Raw genomic sequence first — 20,816 nt, 5'->3', positions numbered from 1 at the left:
ATGGGGTTCATTATCTCCAAAGACGTGGAACGGCTATGGGCACAAGCTTTGCCCCATCATACGCCAACCTCTTCATGGGGTGGTGGGAGTCGTTCCATGTCTTTGGAGATATGAACAAATATAGGGAGCACATTATGTTTTATAGACGTTACATTGATGATCTTCTGTTTATTTGGGAAGGAGACATCACCACACTTTTGGAGTTTATTTCTGCACTTAATGATAATGAGTTCAATCTCTCCTTCACTTTTTCCTATCACTTCTAACACATTTGTTATTTAGATTTATGTTTATACATTGACACAGCACTTTCTATACAGACCACATTATACCGTAAACCGAATTCACGTAACACTTTCTTAAGACCTAGCAGTTGCCATCCTCAAGCCACGTTCATGGGGATACCCAAAAGCCAATTCATCAGAACCCGCCGCAATTGTTCTAATGACGATGAATTTAAAGTGAAATCAAATGAGTTATATGTTCGTTTTCTACAAAGAGGGTATAAAAAAACTGATTTAGATAGAATACTAAATGAGGTGTATACACTGGCGACACAGTTTATTACACTGCGGCCAGATCCGCAAGCCGGGAGATTTCCCGGCTTGCTAGTGGCCGCCCCTCGGCGTGCCGCGCGTCATAGACGCGCGGTCACGCGTCTTCGGGAGCGTGCGCCCCCTGCACGCGCGTCCAGGGGCTCCCCGAGGGAGCCCTGGTGTCCCGCGATCGCGGGGCAGCGGCAGGGGGTTCCGGGGGACCCGGCGGACCCGGCAGCGGTAGGGAGAGCGCCCCGATCGGAGGGCGCTCTTCCGCTGCTTCGGCGCGCGCCCGTCACTCTCGGGCGCGCGCCAGGCTACTGCTGCGGCACAGAACGGGCAAATGCTCGAATAAACTGTAATAGTCTTCTCAGACAAAAATCAATCAAAGGATCCAGATCCAATTATAGTCCATCTTTCATTACACCCTTTAGCAAACAAGCACAATCTATCAAGGCCATTTTCAGAAAACATTGGAACATCTTGTCACTAGATCCTGTGCTAAAACCATATGTGTCTTTGGGTCCCAACATTATATTCAAACGTGCAAAAACAGTAGCAAACACACTATCACCCAGTTCATTCACGACTGGAGAAGAGATAAAATCTCCATTACCAAAAGGAATGTACACGTGCACTAAATGCAAAGCATGCACCTATATGAATCAAAATAAAATGTTTACATCTACAGTCACAAGGATGACATATAACGTCCCAACTTTTATTAATTGTAATTTCACACATATCGTGTATTTACTCAAGTGTGGATGTGGACGTCAATACGTCGGGAGGACAACTAGAAAATTGAAAATTAGGATCCTAGAACATCTCCGATTGATTCGTAATAAAGACCAAAACCATCCCGTACCAAAACATTTTTCAAATTGTCCCCATGGTAATGTAAATCTACTTTCGGTCCAAGGTATTGAACACATCCCTGTATCCCCTAGAGGTGGAGATAGAGTAAAGATGTTAGACAGACGTGAATCCTATTGGATATTTACTTTGAGAACCAGAGAACCTTTTGGCATGAACATTGATTGGGATATAAGTCACTTTTTAAAATGATTCTTTTAAAAATGATTTATTCACAAATCACTAATTCTTAATTTTCATTTAATTATTTTTTTCTGCTTATTAACACGATCATTCATTTATATATATATTAATAAATTTAACAATTGAACTACTGTATATTTAATTATTCAATATTATTTAATATTATACATTAGTGTTATATATGTATTAATTAAAATTATTGTTTGCTTTCCCAACCAATGTTCATGCTCCTCTACCATCAGTTATACTCGTATTGTATGTTATTGCCTTATATGTCATGTCATATATACCCGTATCTTGTATATTTAGTTCCAGGATTATATTCAATCACATTAATTACCATCAGATGAAGGGTCATTTCACAACAGTTCTATGTATATGTATATGTTACTATAAGAACATTTATTGCACTTAACAGATAGGACTTAGTATTAATATAACTATATATTTGTATAGTCATTTTTATTGTACTGTTTTCAACTGTGAATATGTTCTCTCCGTGAACTACAAATTCACCACCATTGCTTGCACACGCATATGTCAGTATATGCTATATAAATGTCAACATTGTACTAATGATTCCAATAGGGGCTATTAAAAGTACTAAAAGTATATCATCATTATTATTAGCCTGCCCCTTAGATTACTATAATCATTTTGTTATACTGACTTTGCTTATGCCAGTTCGCTGCTATAACAGTATTTCATTGCGTTTTTAACATGTTTTTATTTCGCCGTGTGTTTGTCTTGTTGTTAATAAAGTTTATTTTAGAAAAAAGAGATAGCAGGCTAGCAATAGCATACCACCTGACTTGCCGGGCCAATGGATATGCACGCCACGTCACCGCGACCCGTTGCGACGCGGGATGATGACGTCACACCCGGCAGCGCGCGATACAACTCAGGTGAGTATAAATTAAGCAGCTATGTGTGTATTTGTCACCTTGATAAAGTGCCTAGTGCACGAAACGCGTAGGTGCGTTCGTGTTGTCCTGTTGCTGCACCATCCTGCATTAAACCTGACCTATTGCAATATTGGAGTGTGTACTTTTGTTCAATATTTTCCGGTCCTATTGGGAGTTGGAATACCGTGGCTGTGCTACTCATCATCACCCTTCCTCTTGTTGTCTACCTACCTGGATGGACTGCACGCCCTGGATGTCTAGAAGTCCTGCAAGCACTCAGGTAAAGGGCCGCAGTACCCCAACATATATATATGGACACCAGTGCTGTTGTTAATTATATATTGGTTACTTGGCTGGATTTATATGGTGTTTAAGCTGTGGAGGTCAAGTGGACCCCTCTAGACACTTAGCCCGTGCCAGATAATTGCCATATTATTCATGGACTTTCTATTGTCATCTTGATCAAATATACATACTGTGGAGGATTTCTATCCAATGTGGATGCATCACATCTGTTCTACTTCACGTCAATGGAAAGAATGAAAAGCTCCACAAGTTGGAAAAAATAAAGAAACTTCTGGAAGGTGAAAAGGTTGAAGCAGAGCACTGACTGCAGAACCAACTACAAGGTCTGCATACACACCTCCAGAATACAGAGGAGAAGCAGCGAACTCTGCAGGAAGAAAATCTGCAGGCTGCTAAAGAGGTAAAAATGTCTGAATAACCTGTGTGTCCCCACAGAGCAGTATGAGGAGCTAAAGGCCACGCTACATGTCACCAGAGCATCGTTGGAGGCGGAGCTTCGATACCAGGTGACTCTGTATGAGAGGGAGCAGGAGAAGTCCCAGAAACTGGAGCAAGAGCTGGAGAGACAGAGAGTCTGTTCCTTGAGTCAGTACACCAAGGAGAAAACAGACGCAGCGGCAACCTTGACGACAAACATTACAGAGCTCCAGAATATGACGGAGACACTGATACAAACTCAGAGAAAGCAAAGTGCGCAGATAAATTCCCTGAGAACAGACTTGCAAGACGCACTCAAAAAACAGGGATCTCTCACAGATGAGATGACAGTACTACAAGGACAAGTATTGACCCTGACCAAGCATCGGTATCCCACAGCCACAAAAAAACAAAGGAAAAAGGATACAGTGAGAGCTGGGAACACCGCTCATCTGAAAAACAAGGTTGCAAAGTCTAAACCACCTAAGCAAGCACTAGCAAAACCTTCAGCTGGCCACCAGGCAAAACAGAAAGGTATACGTGCAGAATCAAAACCAGAAGAATCCTTAGTGGATGAAGCTGAAAAGATGGGACATTCTCTGGAGGTGGAATTGCAACTCAATCCCAAAGAATATGAACTGGCAACACCATGGAGTGGAAAGAGTGCAGAAGGACAGCTTCAAGAGCGGAAAACTCAAAGGGTTACTCTCAAACGCTCTGCAACTGTCGCCATAAAATCTGCCTACAAAAAGAGGAGCGCCCGACGCAAGGGAAATCTCATGCCCGCGCATTCGGTAAAAAGACTTTACTTGGAATAAGTTCTCCTCGAGCGACTGAGGAGTGCTGATCTCAAGCACCTTCAGGAGGAGACACGAATAAACTGGAGAAAGGACTCCAATCCCATTGGGATTGAGGGTTCTCTTCCTCCATCCACACCCATTCAAGTCACAGAGATATCTAGAATGAGAGTGGAAGGATGGGCTTCGGCCATGGTAAGCCCGAACTTCCCACAAACAGGGGAGGTGTGTAACAGGGTCTTATCCCTGTTAAGAAACTTGCCTCTAATCTAGCAGTGTGCTGGTTAATTGCACACCTGTAATCAACTCCACCTTTCTGATTAGAGCTCCCTCAGAGCTCTGTGAAATAGTGTCATGTGAGACACAGGAAGAGGATTTTCCTGAGCTGACATTTGGAACTGACACAGGAAAGCAGAGAAGCCTGCACACAGACTGTCTTGAGCACAAAGGGGTGCTGAGATCAAGACACCCAGAGACTTATATTCCTGGACACAGGGGACCCAGGAACCTACCAGAGATTGACATGAAGGGCCACCTGCTTTAAGGTATCTCTTGAGACTTTGGGGAATAGGGTGGTAATGGGAGTATCCATCCAGCCCTGGAGAAAGGGACAGGGGAAATAAGTTAGCCTTTAAACAGGGACAGGCGTTTGTTGTTTTCATATGTTTTGCTGTGTTAAAAGGGACAGGCGCAATAAAGCCTTATTTTAATTTCACCTTAAAAAAAGGTCTCCATTGCATACCTCTGCACACATCTCTTACACATAGTATTGAAGCAGGGGGTCTCCGGAGCGGAACCGCTTTCATTTCAGCCTCGGGAACCCCCTGCTTCCTGATTTACAGTCCCCGGTATCTCTGCCATGTTTCAATTCTCCTGTTTCACGTGACTATAACATTTAAACAATGCCGAAAGATACTGGCACCTCATACCAGGGCCTGTAATTTTGGGAAGCAGGGGGTTTCCGGACCTGAAATTAATGTGGTTCAGCTCTGGAGACCACCTGCTTCAATACTGTGCTATTAAAATAAAAGGTGGGGGCGTGGCCAAGACATCAAGCAAGGAAGTCGTGTCTCAGCAGAGCTCCGTATTTGTAACGCTGTACTGCCCGCAGACCATACTTGTCCCCAGTACTGAGGTGGGTAAGGGTATAACATGCACCCACAGCAGTGAGGGCATGCCCGGAGTGTGGTAGGGTGCGTTACTGGGTCTTGTGAGAGAGGGTTAGCCACATACTTGCCAAGTCCGGGGCGCCAGAGGTCCGAGTAGTGAAGTCCGAAAGCCGTTGGTCAAGGGTAGTGTGGACGGACGTTCACAGAGGTACACAATTAGGAGGCTTTATAATGTGAAATTATAATAGGCTTTATTGTGCCTATTCCTTTTCATCAGGAAAATTATCCAAACACAGGGGGGGGGGGGGGGGAACAAAGCTTCCATTTACTTGGGAGTATTTCTAGTGAAACACTATGCAATAATTCACATCTCCCTTAGTCAAGCAGTTCTCGCAGCACCAAAACATATAACATGAAATAAGCAGATATAAGCAGTCTCTTAAGAATAAAAGTCTTATCTGTTTCTTGGAGGGAAAATCTCACTTTCTGGTTCAGCTTCAGGTGTAGTAGTTTTCCCTGTGTCTTGAATTCAGCTCTGTTGTGTAGAGCTCAAGACCCGTCAGCTCCAGAGATCTGGATTTCTTTTGGTCAGTCTCTCCTGGGACTCAAGAAACTCTGCTCTGTCTCTTCAAAGGTCAGCTCTCAGTCAGAGCTAAAGAGAAGTTACTTCCTGTCTGAACAGACAGGTTTTTGTAAGCAATCTAATCAGGCAGGTGGTGTTTAGTAATTAACTACCACATTGCTAGATTAAAGGCACATTACTGAACAGGGATAAGTCCCCTGTTACATACCTCCCCTGTTTGTGGGAAGCTCGGGCTTACCACGGCCAAAGCCCATCCTTCCACTCTCATTCTAGATATCTCTGTGACTTGAATGAGAGTGGATGGAGGAAGAGAACCCTCTGTCCCGCTGGGATTGGAGCCCTTTCTCCAGTTTATTTTTGTCTCCTCCCGAAGATGCTTGAGATCAGCACTCCTCAGTCGCTCGAGGAGGACTTTTTCCACGTAAAGTCTTTTTATCGCGTGCGCGGTCTTGAGATTTCTGTTGCATCGGGCACTCCTATTTTTGTAGACAAAGTGTATGGCAACAGTTGTAGAGCTGTTAGGAATAGCCCTTAGTGTTTTCTGCTCTTGAAGTGGTCTTTCTGCAGCTTCTCCACACCACGGAGTCGCCAGTTCAGCTTCTTCAGCTAAGGATTCTTCTGGCTTTGATTCTGCACTCCTACCTCTGTTTGTTGCCTGTTGGGCAGCTGTAGGTTTGGCTAGTGCTTTCTTTGGTGGCTCAAACTTCGTAATTTTGTTTTGAAGTTGCGTGGAGTCCCCAACTCTCACTGTACCCTTGTCCTTACGGGCATTAGTTACTGTGGGATACTGGTGCTTGGGCAGAGCCAATACCTTATTCCGTATTGATGGAATCTGTATCAGAGTCTCCTTCATATTCTGGAGCTCTGTAATTTTTGTCGTCAAGGTTGCCGCTGCGTCTGTTTTCTCCTTGGTGTACTGACTCAAGGGAATGGAACAGTCTCTCTGTCTCTCCAGCTCTTGCTCCAGTTTCTGAGCCTTCTCACGCTCCCTCTCATACAGATTCACCTGGTATCGAAGCTCTGCTTCCAACGATGCTCTGAAGACATGCAGCGTGGCCTTTAGCTCCTCAAACTGCTCTATGGGGACGTACTGGGTATTCAGACGTTCCTGCAGCGCTTGTAACTCTTTAGCAGCCTGCAGTTTTTCTTCCTGTAGCGTTTGCTGCTCCTCCTCAGCATACTGGAGGTGTGTACGCAGACCTTGCATTTGGTTCTGCAGTCGGTGCTCTGCGTCAAACTTTTCCTTGACTTCTTCTGTCAACTGAAAATTTTCTTCTTTCAGTTTTAAGTTTTCTCTTTTTAATCTTGAATTTTCTCTTTTTTCAGTCTCTGTATTCTTCAGGGCATCTTTGCAGTCCTCCTTCCATTTACGCACATCTGCTTTGAGAATGACAATCTCCTGGCGTGAGACTTCTTTCTCTAGGTTGAGGGTCTGAAGCTCCTTCTGAGAGACTTTGAGATCTGTATCAAGATTGACAGTAGTTTCTTTAGCAATGTCCAGCTCCTCAGTGAGACTGTGTAGTTCCTTTCTGGAAACTTCCAGGTCTAATGATGTGAGGCATCAAGCTCTATACGAAGAGCGTGAGCCTCTTGCTGGAAGACTGTCATCTGCTTCAGTGCCTCCTCATACTTCCGCTTTAGCGTAGCCACCATTTTATCAGATTGGCTCTGCTTTTCATCCATGGCGGAAATAGTTGCCTTTGCAGTATCTAGCTCAGTCTTGAGATCCTCCAATTCGGTCTTGGCCGCAGAGTAAATTGCGAGCACAGTCTTCTGTAGCTCAGCATTATTTTTTCTCTCTTTTCCCAATTCTTCACAGAGCAGATCACAGTCATGCCTGGCAATTTTCAGGGCGTCTTCAGGGCTGGTCAAGGGATCGTCACTCACTGGTTCTGGCTCCGCTTCCCTGGAATGACTAGTTGAGGGTTCCTCACTATTGGCACTGGACAGGCACGTCTTTGGGGTACACGACTTCTGTCTTGGGCCCTCTGGATATTCGGTTAACCGTGGGACGAATTCTCCATTTTCTCTAGGCTGCAGAGCAACTCGGTCCCCCTTTTCCTCCACAGGATCTGCGGACATGTCTGTTCCTTCCACGGTAAGTGAAGAACTGCTTTTCTTTTTCTTCCTTTTTGATTTGGATGACACCGTCCCTTCAGGGATACTGGGGTCTCCATCTTCATTTGAAGTTTTAGCAGCTTCATTATATATGCCAGGCTTTTCTTACAGCTGCTTTAGTTGACAGAAATATTCGGTGATCCACTGCTCCCGCTCTGTCTCCTGCTGATCATATTCGTCATCAAAGGGAGCGGTCTTTTCTGTTCGTGCTGAGTTCAGGCACCCCCACCATTCTTGGGGTGTTTTGTGGGTGTGACTCGGTTCGGGTTCCCCGTAAGAGATGTCTTCCTCTTTATTGGACTGGAAGGGCCACTGTTCCGTGGGGTAGGGTTCATTACAGGAACGCTGCATCCTGTGCTCCATTTTTAGGCTATCAGGTGTCATTTTCTTCCTGACCTCAGGAGGCGCTATTGCAGCTGTTGCCACTGTATTTGCTAGAACCCCCAATTGTGGTAGTCCTACAGAAGGGCATATTTTGCTTGTAGAGGTCGTAGCTCTCACAGGCATCTCTGTAGACTTTTCTTTCTTGGATAAATTTTTTTTTTTTTTTTTTTTAATATTAGCAGTACTGTGCATGCATTTTCTTTTATCAGGTATACAAGTTGTGCAGTTGCTAGGTAAAAAAATTCTATTTGCTTTACACCATTTTCTTGCAGGGTGCAATCTCCTTGCTTCAGCAACAGAATTTGGTTTTCTGCCTGAGTTCAGTAATTTTCAGTCTCATCTTTGGGTATTATGGTATTCACACTTCACACTTTGGGTGTCTGTTTTTGCTCCCAAGATATATATAGGCAGACTTTTTTATTTGCAGAAAAAAAAACATTATTTGCAGTGGACTATTTCTTTCATTCCCGGCAGGGTGACTCAACACTCAGCATTTGTTTGCTAAAAATTCCCCTGCTTCAGCACAGTCTTTGTATCAATTTTCACACTTTCTGCATATACTACATTCACAGCTGGTAGCCCTATGCGGTGTGGCAACCTTTATTTGCAAAATCAGTACCCCTCATGGGTCACCATCTGTATTCACTGCTTCAGCGAAACTTTTGAAAACAACAAACACCTATCCCTTTTCCAGGGCTGACTCCCTTCTTGAACCCTGACTATGGCTGGAAGGCAAAACCCCTATTTCAATGACCGTATTATACTTTGTGATAGACAATTAAAGGTTTACCTGCTTCAGCATTCTCTTGGGATTGGGGAAAAGAGTCCATCCGTGGTTTTTGTAAGTTTCAGTGCAGTGTGGTTTCAGTGGTGTGTCCCTTTAACTGTGCCTCTGCTGCATGAGAGGTTTTTTTTTTTTTTTTTTCTAAGTTGCTTGTAGGCAAAAAGCATAAAAAAAAATTTCACATAAAAATCTCCGGTCCTTTTTAACTACAAAGACTCCTCTTGTCCCACCTTGGACACCATATGTGGATGGATTTTCACAGAGGTACACAATTAGGAGGCTTTATAATGTGAAATTATAATAGGCTTTATTGTGCCTGTTCCTTTTCATCAGGAAAATTATCCAAACACAGGGGGGGGAACAAAGCTTCCATTCACTTGGGAGTATTTCTAGTGAAACACTATACAATAATTCACATATCCCTTAGTCAAGCAGTTCTCGCAGCCCCAAAACATATAACATGAAATAAGCAGATATAAGCAGTCTCTTAAGAATAAAAGTCTTATCTGTTTCTTGGAGGGAAAATCTCACTTCCTGGTTCAGCTTCAGGTGTAGTAGTTTTCCCTGTGTCTTGAATTCAGCTCTGCTTTGTAGAGCTCAAGACCCGTCAGCTCCAGAGGTCTGGGTTTCTTTTGGTCAGTCTCTCCTGGGACTCAAGAACCTCTGCTCTGTCTCTTCAAAGGTCAGCTCTCAGTCAGAGCTAAAGAGAAGTTACTTCATGTCTGAACAGACAGGTTTTTGTAAGCAATCTAATCAGGCAGGTGGTGTTTAGTAATTAACTACCACACTGCTAGATTAAAGGCACATTACTGAACAGGGATAAGTCCCCTGTTACAGGTAGGAAAAAGCAGCGTAGTCATAGTCCAAAGCCAGGTCCGGGGGTAACGAGGTACACGTAGTCAAAATGGAAGCCGAGATCAAGTCCAGAGAGGGTACACGGAGAGTAGGTTCAGGAACGAGAGCTGAAAAACAGAAGAGAGCCAGGCACAGAACTCAGAACAGCACGTAGCCACAAGAAGCTATGCAGAGGGAGGAGGGAGAGGCCAGACTGGGGTAATATATCGTGGCGTACCAATAGAGGGTAGAAGTGGAGCGGAAGTGTGTCCAGGCAGACCCTGAGAAAGGCTCAGGGACATTGACGGGGGGGAGCCAGGTGTGTAGCTGCAAGTGGGGTAATGTCCTGCTGCAGGTGGGGTACAGGACCAGCCGTGCGAGGGGCAGGCAGATAGGATTGGGTGCACGTGCGTCCTGTAAGAATCCTGCGCACACGACCCGGCAGATTGGAGGCAGTGGCGGCGTGTGTCACAGAGGAGAGAGAGCGGAGCGGCATCTGACCGGAGGAGGTAGGAACACGTCAGGCAGGGCGCACAGCGGGTGCAACGGCACTCAGGGCCGGAACGGGGGGGACACCCCATGGGGAACGTGTCCCCTGATTCCTTACAGTACCCCCCCTTGAGGATCGAACTCCGGATGATCCTCCCAAGGTTTGTGAGGAAACTTCCGGTGGAAAAGCTTGAGTAAAGCTGGGGCTTGAATGTGCTGATGTGGTACCCATGAACGTTCCTCCGGTCCATACCCTTTCCAGAGGACGAGGAACTGAAGCCTGCCTCTAGAGAATCGAGAGTCGAGAATATATTGTACCTCGAATTCCTGTTGCCCCTGTATAATTACAGGATTGGGTCTATGAGGGTCATCCGGAAAGTGTGCATTCTGAAAGAAAGGTTTTAGGAAGGAAACATGGAAGACTGTGGGTATCTTCATGGAAGGTGGCAGCTGGAGCCGATAAGCTACAGGGTTTATCAGTTCGAGCATCTCAAAAGGACCCAAGAATCTGGACGCTAGCTTCGGGGAAGGTGTCTTAAGCTTGATATTCCTGGAGGAAAGCCAGACTCTGTCCCCTGTCTTATATTCCGGTGCCATCTGACGGCGCCGATCCGCCTGAGTCTTTTTTTTCTGGACGGCCCCCAGCAACGCCCTTTGAATCTTCCTCCAAGAGTCTTGTAGGTTGGCAACTGGAACATCAGCTGCTGGTACCCCCAAAGGGGTGGAGGACAGATGAAGGGGGCTGGGGTGGAACCCATAATTAACGAAGAAAGGGGATTCCTGCGTAGATTAATTCCTGAGAGAATTAATCGTGAACTATGCCCAATGTGATAAGTCCACCCAGTTGTCCTGAGACTCGGACATGAAACATCTGACATACTGTTCCAAGGACTGATTCATTCTCTCGATTTTCCCGTTGGTTTGTGGGTGATAGCCCGAGGAGAACAGGAGGGAGATGCTAAGTCTTTGGGAAAATGCCCGCCAAAATTTAGAAATAAATTGTGTGCCCCTGTCAGAGACAATAGTGTGAGGAATACCGTGCAGCCTGAAGATCTCTTTAGAAATTACGTCAGCCAATGTGGCAGAATTAGGAAGACCCTTGAGGGGTACAAAATGTGCCTGCTTAGAAAATCTATCCACTACCATGAGGATCGTATTCATCCCTTTGGAGGGTGGGAGTTCCACTATGAAAATCCATCTATATATGCGTCCAAGGGCGTTCAGGGATGGGAAGAGTCAGGAGACCCGATGGCTTATGTCGGACGGACTTACTCTGCACGCATACCGGACAAGCTTTCTTGAAGTCCTGAATATCCTTGTTCATCTTTGGCCACCAAAAGGTACGTTTGATTAAATCCAGCGTCCTTTTGATAACCGGTGACCAGTCGATCTGAATGAATGCCCCCATTCCAGGATTTTGTGGCGAAAATGTGGAGCAGCAGACAGGAGTCCTTATGGAAATTTTAACCTCCTGGGAATTTGCGCCTTGGCTTCCGTGATTTTATCTAAGATTTCAAATGTATTGGCGGAAATTATGCAGTTAGAAGGTAAGATAGTTTCCGTAACCTTGTCGGACTTCTCTTCTGTAGAGAACTGATGTGAAAGTGTGTCGGCCTTGACATTCTTGGCGCCTGGAATGTACAAGATCGTATATTGTTGAAACTGGAAAAAAAAAAGTGCCCAGCGAGTTTGGCGGGAGCCCAGACATCGGGCCCCCTCGATATACAATAAATTGTTGTGATTAGTGAGGATGGCTTCCGGCTCCTTAGTACCCTCGAGGAGGTGTCTCCATTCTTGTAGGGCTAGCTTGATCACCAAGAGCTCCCTGTTCCCGATGTTGTAATTTCTCTCGGCCGGAGAAAATTTCCTTGAAAAGAAGCTACAAGGGTGGAGTTTGTCTTGAGGAGTGGACCTTTGTGATAGTACTGCCCCTGACCCAGTATCAGAGGCATCGACCTCGAGAGTAAAGGGAAGAGAAGTGTCCGGGTGGCGAAGGATAGGAGCGGAGACAAAGGCTTTCTTGAGGAATTCAAACACCTTGGTAGCTTCAGGGGACCATAACGGAGGATCGGCCCTTTTTTTGGTAAGTGCGTAATGGGGAGGACTGTGGTAGAAAAATTGCAGATGAATTTCCGATAATAATTCGAAAACCCGAGGAAGCGTTGGATTGCTTTTAGTGAATTAGGTAACGGCCAGTCCAGAATTGCCCTCAATTTCTCCGGATCCATGGAGAAGTCTTTATCGGAAATTATATAGCCCAGAAAGGCTGTGGAAGATTGGTGGAAGAGACATTTCTCCATCTTAGCGTAGAGCTTGTTTGCGCGGAGACGAGAAAGAACCACCCTGGTGTGGTGGATATGTTCCTCTAGGTTTTTGGAAAAAATAAGTATGTCATCTAAGTATACTATGACGAAGATATCCAGAATGTCCCGAAGGTCTAATTCATGGATTCCTGGAATACGGCCAGGGCATTGCAGAGGCCAAACGGCATCACGAGATATTCATAATGGCCGCTGCGTTTATTGAAAGTGGTCTTCCACTCGTCGCCCTCCCGGATACGAATCAGATTGTACGCCCCTCTGAGGTCGAGTTTGGAGAATATAGAGGCTCCTTGAAGCCGATCGAAAAGTTCCGAGATTAATGGAAGGGGATACTGGTTTTAAACAGTAATCTTGTTGAGACCCCGGAAATCAATACAAGGTCTTAATGAGCCATCTTTTTTTATTCAAGAAAAAGAACCCAGCCCCGACTGAAGAGGTGGAATACCGGATAAAACCTCTCTTGAGGTTTTCTTGGATGTAGGATGACATAGCCTCGGTATCAGGCACGGAAAGGGGGTACGATTTAGACTTGGGGAGTGTGGCTCCGGGAATTAGTTCTATGGGGCAGTCAAATGAGCGGTGTGGCGGCAGAACCTCAGCCTGGGTCTTGTTGAAGACATCCTTGAAATCATGGTAAACATCAGGAAGTGTGGAGGGAGGCGGTACAGATGTCTCGAGGCCGGCAAGAGTAGTTAAGGAGGGTTTCCCAGAATCTTTTACCGAGGAACCCCACTGGATCGGCAGTTTGCCTATCCAATCAACACACGGATTGTGCAACTGGAGCCAGGGTAATCCCAGGATGACCTGGACTGTGGGCGAGTGAAGGACGTCAAAAATAATAATCTCAGTGTGACCATCCACGATAGAAAGTGTGAGGGGAAAAGATTCCAGGGTGATGAACGCTGGCTGAAGGGAACGGCCGTCTATTGCCTCGAGGCCGATGGGTACAATCTTCTTGATTAAAGGAATCCGGTTCTTGAGTGCGTAATCCTGATCCAGAAAGTTACCACCAGACCCGGAGTCGATGAATGCTGAGGCTGACACCCGGACGTTGGGACCCTCGAGGATTATAGGAAACAGAATTCTCTTGGGAAGTTCTTCAAGGGGAGAGGGGCAAGAAGAGATGGTACCCAGGGAGAGCCCAACAAACCTCACTGGGCGTTTATCGTTTCCCAGTCAGTGATGTACCAGATGATCCGGGGAACAGCAGTAAAAAAAGAGACCTTCGTTCCTGCGGCGAGTTCATTCGGCGGACTGGAGCTGTTGACTGCCAATTTGCATTGGCTCCGGGGCATCCAATGCTGGAAGGGCCAGGAGAGGAGGTCTAGGTGAGCCTTTAGTAGGCAACATGAACCGGGGACGCTGGTGTTCCTGGCATCTTTCCTGGTCAACTCGAATGCTAAGGGCGATTAGGTCCTCAAGTGAAGAGGGACAAGGTTGAGCTGCCAGATCGTCCTTGAGACGTTTGGCCAAGCCCTGCCAGTACGCTGTGGAGTGAGCCTCATCATTCCAATGAGTTTCCATGGCAATCGTGCGGAACGCCAATAGGTATCTCGCTGCTGACCTACGACCCTGGGAAAGATGAAACAGGGATGAAGCGGCGGTCTCCATACGGGCCGAAGTGTCGAAGACCTGCTGGAATTCTCACTGGAATCTAGGAAAATCTTGGGTTACTTCAGGTCTGAGTTTCCAGAGAGGGGAGGCCCAGGCTAGAGCGTCACCAGTCAGCAGGGCATAGATATAGTCTACCTTAGAGCGGTCCATGAGAAACCGGGATGGAGACATCTCTAACTGGACGTCACATTGATTCAAGAATCCACGGCAAGTGAGCGGATCTCTGGCGTACCGGTTAGGCGGAGGGATTTGGGGTTCTGAAGCGCCTGCACCTCCCTGGGTGGGGGGGAGCCGCCGCCGGTGGTTCCTGAAGGGAGAGGTTAGTAAGCTGTTACGCCACGGAGGCTACTTGGTCGCTCAGGAATTGCCAGTTCTCCATGGTCACGAAAACACAAGAAAACAGCTCAAAAACACACATGGTGAAGTACATAAAAAAAGTTTTATCAATTTAAAACGCAAGTAATCTGCGTACATCAGATAAGAAGGGTAAGAGCATTGACTGTGATAAACACAGGGGTTGCCAGTCAGCAGGTAGGAACACGAAAGGGAAACATCTCATAGCGATGTATCAGGGGGTCGTCACGGCTCGTAAGTGGCGGTGGCCTCTCTCAATAGTGGCATCAAAGTTCCGTCTCAGAGCTGGTGTCCCTTCAATCAGGATGGTGTCGTTCCGGTCAGGTAAATACCAGGAAACCTTTCAAAAAGCAGTAGAAAGAGATCTCTCACTCCTGGCTAGGGACATAAGTGATAGTGGAACCAGGTTTCATAGATCTCATAAGGATAACTTGACTCCTGATCAAAGGGCAGCCATTAAGACACTATCAGAAAATGACCTTACTCTAATTAAAAAAGCCAACAAAAGGGGCGCGACGGTTGTCTTAGACAGAGACTGGAGGCTCAGAGGCAACTCAGTGACTCAGAGGCATACATTACCCTGGATGGTGATCCGACTCCTCGTTTCCAGAAAGAATTCACAGAACTGATTGAAGAAGGTGAGATTCTACAAGTTCTCACACCCTCAGAGTGAGATTTCCTGATCACTCCAGATCCCATCATACCTATTTTTCACCACCTCCCCAAAATTCACAAAACACTTCTTGCACCCCCAGGTAGACCCATTATTTGCAGCATCGGTTCCCTGGGTGAACACCTTTCACAATATATTGATCACTTTCTCCAACCCCTAGTACACACTTTACCTTCGCATATTATTGACACCAAACACGTTTTAGCACTTCTTGCACCTTTCAATTGGCACACATCCCACATTTGGGTAACCCTAGATGTAGCTTCACTTTACAACATTATTAATCACGGTCACGGTATCACAGCAGTTGAGTTCTTCCTCAACTCTCACTCCTCCCTTCCTGCTGCACATATTGCTTTTTTATTGGATAGCATTCGATTTTCACTCACACACAATTATTTTCTTTTTGAGCAGCATTTTTATCTCCAGACACATGGGACAGCGATGGGTACTTCATTTGCCCCATCCTATGCCAACCTTTTCATGGGTTGGTGGGAGATGTCCCATGTGTTTGGAAATTCAAATCCCTTTAGGCACAATATAGCGTTCTACAAATGCTATATTGATGACCTTTTGATGGTCTGGAGTGGTGGGGAAGAAGAGCTCTTCAGGTTCTTTGATTATCTGGCTGACAATACATTTAATCTCAAATTTACGCATAATTATCATATGCACTACATAAAATTTCTGGATCTCAATCTGTATGTGGATAATGAGAAAAAAGTACAGTCCGATATCTTTAGGAAAGATAATGCCAGAAATTCATTGTTACATGCGAAAAGTTGTCATTTCCGTCCTTTGATCAAGGGTATTCAACGGGGACAGTTCCTGCGTTTACGCAGGAACTATTCTTCCCTGGAGGATTTTGTTCACAGGGCGGAGGAAATGAGGGAAAGGTTTGTGTCCAGGGGTTATGCCCGAGAGAACCTGGATAAGGCCTTTGAATCAGCACTGGATACAGATAGAACAGATGGGAAGGAACATGGAGAAGATGGAAAGGAAGATTGTTGTGATGTATTCTTTCCTGCGAGTTCCTTTCCTTGTACCAGTATGTCCTATGCAGGAGCAGGAGTGTGACCTGAATGATGTGACCTTCACGCTTCCCTCACCAAGCCCCCCATGCTCACCCCACCTGTCACCAGATCCTCTGCACCAGTATGCCTTTGAGGACGAAATGACAACTCAGGTAAGGCCACGACAGGAGGAAAGCATCCTCCCATACCGCCAACCCTCGCCCGCTGCCAGAAGTTACCAGCACCCAAGATTGTAACGCTGCCGGACATCAACTTGACCGACCTGACCCAACACGCCCATGAGAAATACAAGACTGGAAGTGCTGTGCAGCCCATAAATTTGCCCTGTCAATATTTAAACACCACGTCAGTTTTGAGATGTGCAGCCGTTGGACCCACAATGTAAATTATGAAGGAAACAAAAGAAAGAAGGCTTTTCCAGCAAATTTATGAAAGACGATTTTGAATGAAGTGGAGCGTTATTTCTGTGTTACCCCAACAATTATGAGAGCTGTGAGAGATGCTATAAATGGCCTGTTTAGGCAAAATTTTACCAAAAATAACATGGATTAATGTTTTAATGCGTTTAATCATTTTATTTTTTATTTTTATTGTTTTGAAATATTGTTATTGTTTTAACCATTTATTTCTGTTAATCAGGCACAGGTAAATATGATACAGGCACTTTACTGCACTGTAAGTACTGTATGGCACTCAAACTAACCATGTCTGCATTTATTGTTTCTTTTCATTTTCAGAACTGCCACAAGCAATGAAAAAAGGAAGGGGGGGAGGATGTGTAAGATAATAGTACAATGTTTATCTACAAACCAGCCTGTATAGTCTCTTACACAAACCCCCCTCTCCCACCCTCTCTCAGTAGGTACTGTATAAAAATTCGTGTTTGCCCCCCAAAAAAAAAATTGTTTTTAAAAAAATCTTTTGAAATACTGTATTTTCAGAGCTGCAGCCCCCTCTCTCCCCGATCTCCCCCCATCTCACAATACCATAACAAAAGCTACTGTATTGTATTTTTGTACTGTATTATGCATTACAAAATAAAATCTATTTTTTTAAACCGACCCCCTCTTGCAGACCTGAAATTCTTATGAACAGTTCAACAAACAAAGCATTGCACTTCACATTAGTTTGGGAAAAAATATATATAATAACAAAAAATGCTTTATAAAACTATTATATTTTTATTGTTTAATCAATCATTTCTTTTAATAATGCAATAAAATTCTATAGAAAAATACTATTTTCCTGCATTAAGGTTTATCCAACATGTCTTCTGCCCAGCTCATGATAATCACGCAACAGTACATTTACGTGAATGGCTCTGTTGGAGGGCTCTGTTGTTGTGTTGTTGATAAGCTTTGAACTTCAAGTTGACTTGTTTTGTTACAGTACAGTAGCAGTTTTAGAAGGGCTTGCTTAGCTAGGCCTGAATCTCACACAACATGTTAATCTTATTACTTGTGGGGGGTGGGGGGTGTTGTGATGAAGAAAAGGCAAGTTAGAAGGGCTTAGGTTATCGCACTTGCGCATGCGTGGCATGGTTTGTCAGAGGTGTTGATAATCAACAATTAATAATCAACAAGGTCCCAAGTCCCAACCAAAGAGAATTAAATGCCGGCGCAGAACTGTGAGAGCAGGCTCGGGAAGATTAATGAAACCACAAAGCCAACCATTTGAAAATGAATGGTTTGTCAGAGGTGTTGATAAGAAGTTGAAATCCTTGAGCCTTGTGTGTGTCTTGTGTGTGTGTGTGGGGGGGGGGGGAGGAGGTGCGAGCTGTATGAAGGATTGTACTGTAGTTCAAAGACATATTCTCAACAGGTCATCCCCACACCCCAAATAAAAATCACAGTACTACAGTATGCCACCCACCCAAAAAGCAACAGTGCTGTTTGAATCTCATACTTTAACCCCCAAAAATATATATTTGTAAAACTTGAATTAAAAAATAAAATGTATTTTTGACCGCCCCTCTATTGCAGACCTGAAATTCTTATTAACAGTTCAACAAAGCATTGCACTTCACATACTGTAATGTAAAGCAAAGGGCATTTCTCTTACCTGCTACAGTATTAAAAAAATGTCAAAATGAAATATTCAGCACAGTGCAGTAAACGCATGCGCATACCAGTAAAAGAAAAACAGTAGTACTGTTGCAAAAGATGAAAGCATTGAATAATAAATATTACATACTGTATAGAATAAAAGATATACATTTTTATTTTTGGTGTTTATAAGAAAAGTTGTGAAGATGACAGTACTGTACAATATAAAAACAAGATTTGAAGATTAAAAAAGCAGCATACCAGTACTGTACAGTATAAGGTTTTCTATAAAGCTCACAATTGTTATATCAATAAAAATGGCACTGTAACTAAATGTTTGCCTACATAGTTACATAGTTACATAGTTACATAGTAGATGAGGTTGAAAAAATACGTACGGCCATCAAGTTCAACCTATGCTAAATTTAGACAACAGATACTTTATTCTATATCTATACTTACTTATTGATCCAGAGGAAGGCAAACAAAAAAACCCCATTAAGGGGAAAAATTAATTCCTTCCTGACTCCAAGAATTGGCAATCGGATTAATCCCTGGATCAACATCCTTCCCATGTATACTTATTTGGTATATCCCTGTATACCTTTCCCATCTAAAAAGTTGTCCAACCTTTTTTTGAACAAATCTATTGTATCTGCCATCACAGTCTCCATGGGTAATGAATTCCACATTTTAACTGCCCTTACTGTAAAGAACCCTTTCCTTTGTTGCTGGTGAAATTTCCTTTCCTCCATCCTTAAGGGATGGCCCGGGTCCTTTGTACTGCCCGTGGGATGCATAGTTTTTTTGAAAGCTCCTTGTATTGTCCCTGATTATATTTGTATATAGTTATAATATCCCCTCTTAGATGCCTCTTTTCTAATGTAAATAAATCTAATTTAGCTAGCCTCTCCTCATAAGTTAGAATGTCCATCACCTTTATTAATTTGGTGGCTCTTCTCTGCACTCTCTCTAGTTCCATAATGTCTTTTCTTAGGATTGGTGCCCAAAATTGTACTCCATATTCAAGGTGGGGTCTTACTAATGCTTTGTAACGGGGAATAATAATGTTTACTTCCCTTCCATCCATTGCCCGTTTGATGCAAGATAAGATCTTGTTTGCCTTTGCAGCCACTGCATGACATTGGGCACTATTGCTAAGCCTGCTGTCTACAAGCACTCCTAAATCCTTCTCCATCAAGGATTCCCCCAATATATCTCCATTTAATTTGTAAGTCACCTTTTTATTCTTGCACCACAAATGCATAACCTTACATTTATCTGTATTAAACCTCATTTGCCATTTACCTGCCCACGTTTCCAGTCTCTCCAAGTCCTTCTGAAGAGAAATTACATCCTGCTCTGATTCTATTACCTGACACAATTTAGTATCATCAGCAAAGATGGAGGCTTTGCTCTCGATCCCAACCTCAAGGTCATTAATAAACAAGTTAAAAAGCAGGGGTCCCAGTACCGATCCTTGAGGTACTCCACTCACGACTTTAGCCCAACCTGAAAAAGTTCCATTTATGACAACCCTCTGTTGTCTGTCCTTTAACCAGTTTCCAATCCAGGTGCATATATTATTACTGAGTCCAATTTTCTTTATTTTGTACACCAACCTCTTGTGTGAAACCATATCAAAAGCCTTTGCAAAATCTAAGTAGACCACATCAACTGCATTACCCTGGTCTAAATTCCTACTTACCTCCTCAAAGAAACAAATAAGGTTAGTTTGGCAAGATCTATCCTTCATAAATCCATGCTGACTATTACTAATAATTTTGTTTTCCATTAGGTATTCCTGAATATTATCCCGTATTAAACCTTCAAGTAGTTTCCCTACTATTGAAGTCAGGCTTACAGGTCTGTAATTCCCTGGGTGTGATCTAGCTCCCTTTTTAAATATAGGCACCACATCTGCTTTACGCCAATCTTGTGGTACTGAGCCTGTGGAAATGGAGTCCTTGAATATTAAATATAATGGTTTTGCTGTTACTGAGCTTAACTCCTTGAGAACTCTTGGATGTATGCCATCGGGGCCAGGTGCCTTATTTACTTTAATTTTTTCAAGTCGCTTATGAACTTCTTCCTCAGTTAACCAATTGGTAATTAATATGGAGGTTGTGGCTTCCTCCTGTGGCGCTACTATTGAACTTGATTCTTCCCTGGTAAACAGAGAGGCAAAGAATTTGTTTAATACCCATGCTTTTTCCTTATTTCCAATAATATGCCTACCTATCTCACACTGAAAGGGTCCTATATTTTCTTTTCTCATTTTTTTGTTATTAAGGTACTTAAAGAACTTTTTAGGGTTGACCTTACTTTCTATTGCAATCCTTTTTTCATTTCCATTTTTGCTAATTTAATTGCCACTTTGCAATTTTTGTTACATTCCTTATAATTCTGATACGATGTCTCTGTCCCTTCTGACTTAAAGAATCTAAACGCCTT

This window comes from Ascaphus truei, chromosome 3 (assembly GCF_040206685.1).
Source record: "Ascaphus truei isolate aAscTru1 chromosome 3, aAscTru1.hap1, whole genome shotgun sequence".
Classification (NCBI taxonomy): Eukaryota; Metazoa; Chordata; class Amphibia; order Anura; family Ascaphidae; genus Ascaphus; species Ascaphus truei.
This window is presented reverse-complemented; position numbering follows the sequence as displayed.